At 40.9% G+C, this 7,537-nt stretch overlaps 1 protein-coding gene across 2 annotated transcripts in view; it reads left to right on the top strand.

Annotated features, from left to right (window-relative positions):
- LOC125885864 (uncharacterized) overlaps positions 1–6,099 on the top strand; it is a 375,199-nt gene extending 369,100 nt beyond the window's left edge. For both annotated transcript variants that reach the window (XM_049571680.1, XM_049571671.1), the window contains one exon: positions 6,024–6,099. The gene's annotated coding sequence lies outside the window, so the exon portion shown is untranslated. The remainder of the gene's footprint in view (positions 1–6,023) is intronic.
- The last annotated feature ends 1,438 nt before the right edge of the window (positions 6,100–7,537 follow it).

Consider the following 7,537-nt stretch of genomic DNA (forward strand, 5'->3'; position numbering starts at 1 on the left):
TCTTTGCCTTATTCTTGCAGTCAACAAACCTAAGTTTACCACAGTATATTTTCATACTGTAGTTTAATGAAAGAAAAAGAACTGTTGAAAATGTGTTTTTATGTTCATATGACAGAAATAAATACTAAAACAACAACAACAACAAAAAGTTATGTTAAAATGATACTGCATAAGGTGTGAGTTTGTCAGGAGAGACACCTTGTAGCTACAAAACAGCTAGTAAGAATACTTCAAACTTAAAGAGATACCTTAAGGTGCCCCACTAGGTGAGATGACAATAAGAAGGCAAAACCAATAAGAGCTTGAGTCAAGCCCCCAGGAACAGCACTGAGCTTTAAAGCAAATTTGACATTGTGACAAAACTGTGTAACTTTAACTTCTGGATCCGTCACGTGATGCCACTGGGCCCAAAAAGACTTTTCCCCATTGCCTTATAATAGGAAAGAGACATCTGTACATCAGTGGATACATTTTTTTGAGCGTCACAACCCCACATAATGATCACTGACCAATGATCCATTCAGTCTGATAACATTTCAGAGGTCTAGAGGAGCCGCATAATTAAATTATTTTATCCCCATTCAAATTAGCGAAGGGCTAAATTAGAGGTTTGTTGTTCAATCAGCAGAAGTCTATGCTGTGTTTGTTCTATTGGCACAACGATGCAGAAGGAAATCAGAAGATGCAGGTAATTTTGCACATAGAACTTACCCAACTTTTTTTTGCCTTGATCTCAGAACTAAGACTAGATGTAAAAAAAAAAAAAAAAAAAGCTGACAAAAATTAACACTGGGTTTAACTTCTTCCACTATCCATGGTATTGCAGTTCAACAATGTTAAAGACTATAAAATTAAACATGCAGTCTGGGTTCTGAACACTTCTGGAATGAGAGATACAAAAGGAATGAAAAATTAAATCCAGCACAATGTTCAGGGCTGCAGCAGAGTAAGAGTTGTGCTTGTTAGCCCAAAGACAGTGGATACCTGTCAAATAGAGCTGGAATATAGGACAAGTCCCTGGCCCAAATGCTGTTGGGAGGTATGTGAGAAGATGAACTGAATCTGCTGAGTTCACACTAGGCTTACCTGGAAGAAGGTTTGTGGGGAAAGTGTACAAAAACTTTATGTCATGGCACTTTCTCCAGACGCCTGCATTTTGGGCATTGAACCTGCCAATCTGCTTATCCACAACAATTGAAAACATGTGACAAACAAGGGGTCAAGAGTCCTATTTAGAAATGTATTACTGATGATGCTGATACATGAGGAGAATTATAAACCACAAACATATACAAGGTTTTTCATAAAAAATCATTTACATCAGCCTTGCTCCCAATGTCAAGGCATTGCTAACACCTGCGTAGCTCTACATAATCTTTTACAAAGCGATCTCACTATTAAAAAGTAGAAAAATAACTTTATTTTAGCCTGAATTCTTTCTTAATCTGCAATGTGTTAGTCTGGATGTTTAAATGTGTCCCCTCACAGAGTTGGTGGTTAAAACTGGACTTTCAGCTCTGTCAGAGAAAACTGATCTGAATTCATACTGTTCACTTAAAGAGCAGCTACACAAACCTGTCTATCAAACACCAATCAAAACACTGACTTCCTCCATACAGTCCGGAGCCAAGCCTTCAGGGATCAACAGATGCTAACAAGCGGAGCTAGCTGCTAACAGCCACTGCTTCACCAACAAACTCCACAAATGCATTCAACAGCTCCACCATTCACAGTCAGACACACACAGCTGCTACCTGCCCGCCGGCTCTCCGATTTTATACTGTTCATACAGCATTAGAAAATAATTGCAAGCACTGTTGTACTTGTCTCTGTACTTGTCTCTGTACTTTTAATCATTCATTTTAATAAATTTAAAAAATAATTTATCATTCTGCTCTCCCCTTGTCTAATTTTGAATGTCCAATAGTCCACCACTAAGATTTTAGTGTCCTTTTTTTAGTTTGTCAACATCATTTTCAGTCATAGTTTTCGTTAATGAAATTAAATGTTAGGGATATTGGATCAGTGGTGAGTCCTAGGTCACATACTGCATTATCTGATACAAACTAGCACCACTTGGTCTGATCTCAAAAATCAAATCCACTTATTTTGCCAAATCCTGGCTATAATCATCCTATGTGTCCAGCTATTTGAAGGTACAGTATCATGCTATAAGACCAAATCAAGTGTAACATACAAAACTAACTAATGACGCGAGCACTGTGTCCAGAAAGACATCGGTTTAAAAGTGTATTGGCAGCGCACAAAACAAAAGCACGGTGGCAGCTCTATAACCAGGCTGTGTTGGAAAAAAGTGCATTAGCTGGTTTTTAAGCACTTAAAGCAATTAGTGCAGAGGACAGAGCCAGCTGAGCCATTGATTACTGTTATTTATAAACCTGACAGCACCGTGATGGGGAGACAAAATCTACCCTCTCCATCTTTTCTCCATTTTTCATTACTCTCGCTCTCCATCCCCGACAGACTCCCCACCTCTGGTCACCTTTCCTCACATTTTCTCTCTCCACCTCCTCTTTTTCTTTTCTCCTCCCTCCCCATAGATTTCAACATCCATCATATTTGCTACCCCGTCTCTCTTTCTGCTCTCCTTTTCTGCCATATCATTCACACATTGCTGTCCTATTTTTAAAAGAAGAAAGAGAAGAGAGAGAGAGAGAGAGAGAGGGGTAAGCTGAGCAGGAGAATTCCCTCATAAACAAAGAAAAATGTATTTCTGCTTTTCTGTACGACAAACCAATACTCCCTCAGGTCCTGCCTTGTGCCTCGCAGCAGTCTGGGAATGGCATGAGACAAAGCAGTAAGCAACAACAGCCCCTCAGACAAGCTTGGACATTCTTAGGAGATTGTCTTGCATGCAGGTATGCCTGGATGAGTGTCACAGAGTGGGAATGGATGCATCGAATCTACTCCCAGGCTCTGGAGCCAGCAGGCCGGCAACAATGGGGGCATTATGGCCCGGCCCGGCCCTGGCCTGCGTTGTGTGTGCCCCAGTGGGTCTATACTTGGAAGTAGACAAGAAAGTGCAGGTGTGTTGAGAATTGCAGGTGGAGATGTGAATGTGTATGTCTGGTAGTGTGGGAGGCTGAGAGAAAAAGGGAAAAAGATCAAAGAGGCATGCACAGAATTTAGACACAGGATAACAGTACACTGTGTGGAAAAAGTTTTGCTTGACTGCTCAGAGATATGTGTGATACCAACTAAAGAAACACTTTCATTTCACTGATTGTGTTTTTGGTTTGATCTGCTAATCAAGTAACTAAATATTTTTCAGTGTGCTTTTAAATTATAACACAGCAAAACCTGGCTGAATGCAGCATTGCTCCTGGTGAAATGAAGGTGAAATGATTGGAGCTTAAAAAAAAACAAAACACCAAACAAACACACACAGAAAGAAACAAAGACGCAAACAAAAAGGACAGCACCTATAGCTCTCCTCCCTTCTACAACTTTCTCGCTAATCTCTTAGCTGTTGTTTGCATGCTCTTAGCCTTGTTAGCTACATTAGCTTAGCCATGACTTCTCCTTCTCCTGCTCTCTGTTGCTCGGTGTGTCAAATGTTCAGTTATGCCTCTGCCTCCTTTAGCGACAGTGGTAATTGTAACAAGTGTAGCTTATTTGCTGCGTTGGAGGCGAGGCTTAGTGAATTAGAAGCGTGGCTCCGCACCATGGAAAACCATTCAGCAGCTGCGGTAGTTAGCCAGTCCCCTGTAGCCGGTGCGGAGCCACATAGCATAGCCTTAGCCTCTGCTAACTGTCCTCCGGTAACACCCGTTCAGCCGGGAGGTTGGGTTACGGTTCGCTAGAAGCACAGCTCCAAGCCGAAGCCCACGGCTCACCACCAGCCTGTTCACGTTTCCAACCGCTTTTCCCCACTCAGCGACACACCCGCTGAGGATAAAACTCTGGTTATTGGCAGCTCTATTCTGAGAAACGTGAAGTTAGCAACACCAGCGGCCATAGTCAAATGTATCCCTGGGGCCAGAGCGGGCGACATTGAATCAAATTTAAAGCTGCTGGCTAAAGCTAAACGTAGATTCAGTAAGATTGTTATTCACATCGGCGGCAATGACACCCGGTTACGCCAATCGGAGGTCACTAAAATTAATATTGCTTCGTGTGAATACGCAAAAACGATGTCGGACTCGTAGTTTTCTCTGGACCCTCCTACCTGACCAGTGATGACATGTTTAGCCACATGTCATCATTTAACCGCTGGCTGTCCAGGTGGTGTCCAGCAAACGATGTGGTTTTGTTAATAATTGGCAAACTTTCTGGGGAAAACCTGGTCTTATTAGGAGAGACGGCATTCATCCCACTTTGGATGGAGCTGCTCTCATTTCTAGGAACCTGGCAAACTTTATTAGTAATTTAAATCCCTGACAACCCAGAGTTGAGACCAGGACTCGGAGACGCAGTCCTAAACGCCTCTCTGAGCTTCTAGTTCAGTTACCCAGCCATAGTTTTAATAGTTTTATACAAACAGTGTCTGTCCCCCGACCGCCTAAATTATCTAAATCTAAAATTAAACAAAGAGGAGTTGTGCATAACAACCTCATAAAAATTAAAACCTCTTCTGTGACAGAAAGACAAAACAGGAGAATTAAATGCGGACTGTTAAATATCAGGTCTCTATCAAAGCAGTGTTAGTAAACGAATTAATATCAGATAATCATATTGATTTACTCAGTCTCACTGAAACCTGGCTGTGTCAAGATGAATATATCAGTCTAAATGAGTCCACTCCTCCCAGTCATAATAATACCCACATTCCTCGAGGCAGCGGCCGAGGAGGGGGAGTTGCAGCCATTTTTAACTCTAGCCTGTTAATCAGCCCTAAACCTAAACTAGATTATAATTCATTTGAAAGCCTCGTTCTTAGTCTTTTACATCCGACCTGGAAAACCTCGCAGCCACTTTTATTTGTTATAGTGTACTGTGCTCCTGGCCCGTATTCTGAATTTTTATCTGAATTCTCAGAGTTTTTATCCAGTTTAGTTCTTAAATCTGATAAAGTTATTATTGTAGGCGATTTTAACATTCATGTCGACCTTGATAATGACTCCCTGGCTACCGCGTTTATCTCATTATTAGACTCCATCGGCTTCAGTCAGGGTGTACATGAACCCACTCACTGTTTTAACCATACCCTCGATCTAGTTCTGACATATGGAATTGAAATTGATAACCTAAAAGTCTTTCCACAGAATCCCTCGCTATCGGATCATTATCTGATTAATTTTGATTTCTTTTTACTCGATTACACGCCACTCAGCAACAGTTTCTATACTAGATGTTTATCAGATAGTGCTGTCGCAAAACTTAAGGAAAAGATTACTTCGTCATTAAATTCAATACCAAGTCCCTCAGTAACAGAGGTTTCCCGTGCCGACTTTAACCTCTCCCGAATTGATCATTTTGTTGATAGCGCCGTAGGCTCGCTACGAACAACGCTCGACTCTGTAGCTCCTCTTAAAAAGAAGTTAAAAAAGCAAAGAAAGTTCGCTCCTTGGTATAACTGTCAAACCCATAAGTTAAAACAAATATCGCGAAAATTTGAAAGGAATTGGCGATTAACCAAACTGGAAGAATCTCGTTTAATCTGGACAGACAGTCTCAAAACTTATAAGAGGGGCCTCCGCAATGCCAGAGCAAACTATTACTCAGCATTAACAGAAGAAAATAAGAACAACCCCAGGTTTCTTTTCAGCACTGTAGCCAGGCTGACTGAGAGTCAAAGCTCTATTGAGCCTTGTATTCCCTTAGCCCTTAGCAGTAATGATTTTATGAGCTTTTTTAATGACAAAATTCTAACTATTAGAGGCAAAATTCATGACCTCCTGCCCTCAGATAGTACCTATCTAACCTCAAACACAGCTGTAAGACCTAATATATATTTAGATTGCTTCTCCCCAATTTCTCTTCAAGAATTGACTGCAGTGATTTCTTCATCTAAATCATCAACGTGTCTCTTAGACCCCATCCCAACTAGGCTACTTAAGGAGGTCTTTCCTTTAGTTAACACTCATATATTAGATATGATCAATATATCCTTATTAACAGGCTATGTACCACAGTCTTTTAAGATAGCTGTAATTAAACCTCTACTAAAAAAGCCCACCCTGGATCCAGAGGTGTTAGCCAACTATAGACTACTAGTCAAAGATCCTTGAGAAAGTAGTCGCAGACCAGCTGTGTGATTTTCTCCAGGATAATAATTTATTTGAGGAATTTCAGTCAGGATTTAGAGTGCATCATAGCACTGAGACAGCTCTAGTTAAAATTACAAATGACCTTCTGATTGCTTCAGACAAAGGACTCGCCTCTGTACTTGTTTTATTAGATCTTAGTGCGGCGCTTGACACACTTGACCATCAAATTCTACAGAGACTGGAACACTTAATTGGCTTAAAAGGTTCAGCACTAAGCTGGTTTAAATCTTATTTATCTGATCGTTTTCAATTTGTTGACGTTCGCAATGAACCATCCTTACGTACTAAAGTTTGTTTTGGAGTTCTGCAAGGTTCTGTGCTCGGACCAATCCTGTTTACTCTATATATGCTTCCTTTAGGCAACATCATTAGAAATCACTCTAAATTTCCATTGTTATGCGGATGATACTCAGTTGTATTTATCAATGAAGCCAGAAGAAAGCAATCAATTAACTAAACTCCATAATTGCCTTAAAGACATAAAAACTTGGATGAGCACCAATTTCCTGATGTTAAATTCAGACAAAACTGAAGTTATTGTTCTTGGCCCCAAACAACTCAGAGACTCTTTATCTGATGACATAGTTTCTCTAGATGGCATTGCTCTGGCCCCTGCCACTACCATAAGAAACCTCAGAGTAACATTTGATCAAGATTTGTCTTTAATTCTCATTTAAAGCAAACCTCACGGACTGCATTTTTTCATCTGCGTAATATTGCAAAATTAGGCCTATCCTGACCAAAAGATGCAGAAAAATTGGTCCACGCTTTTGTTACCTCAAGGCTGGATTATTGTAACTCTCTATTATCAGGTAGCTCTAGTAAGTCCTTAAAAACTCTCCAGCTAATTCAGAATGCAGCAGCACGTGTACTAACAGGAACTAAGAAACGCGATCATATCTCTCCTGTTTTAGCTTCTCTGCACTGGCTCCCTGTAAAATCCAGAATTGAATTTAAAATCCTACTGTTAACTTATAAGGCTCTAAATGGTCAAGCTCCGTCATATCTTAGAGAGCTCATAGTGCCATATTATCCCACCAGAACACTGCGCTCTGAGAACGCAGGGTTACTCGTGGTCCCTAAAGTCTCCAAAAGTAGATCAGGAGCCAGAGCCTTCAGCTATCAGGCTCCTCTCCTGTGGAATCATCTTCCTGTTACGGTCCGGGAGGCAGACACCGTCTCCACATTTAAGACTAGACTTAAGACTTTCCTCTTTGATAAAGCTTATAGTTAGGGCTGGCTCAAGCTTGTCCTGTACCAGCTCTTAGTTAGGCTGACTTAGGCCTAGTCTGCCGGAGGACCCTCTA

The sequence above is a fragment of the Epinephelus fuscoguttatus genome, linkage group LG1 (genome assembly GCF_011397635.1).
Source record: "Epinephelus fuscoguttatus linkage group LG1, E.fuscoguttatus.final_Chr_v1".
In the NCBI taxonomy this organism is placed as follows: domain Eukaryota; kingdom Metazoa; phylum Chordata; class Actinopteri; order Perciformes; family Serranidae; genus Epinephelus; species Epinephelus fuscoguttatus.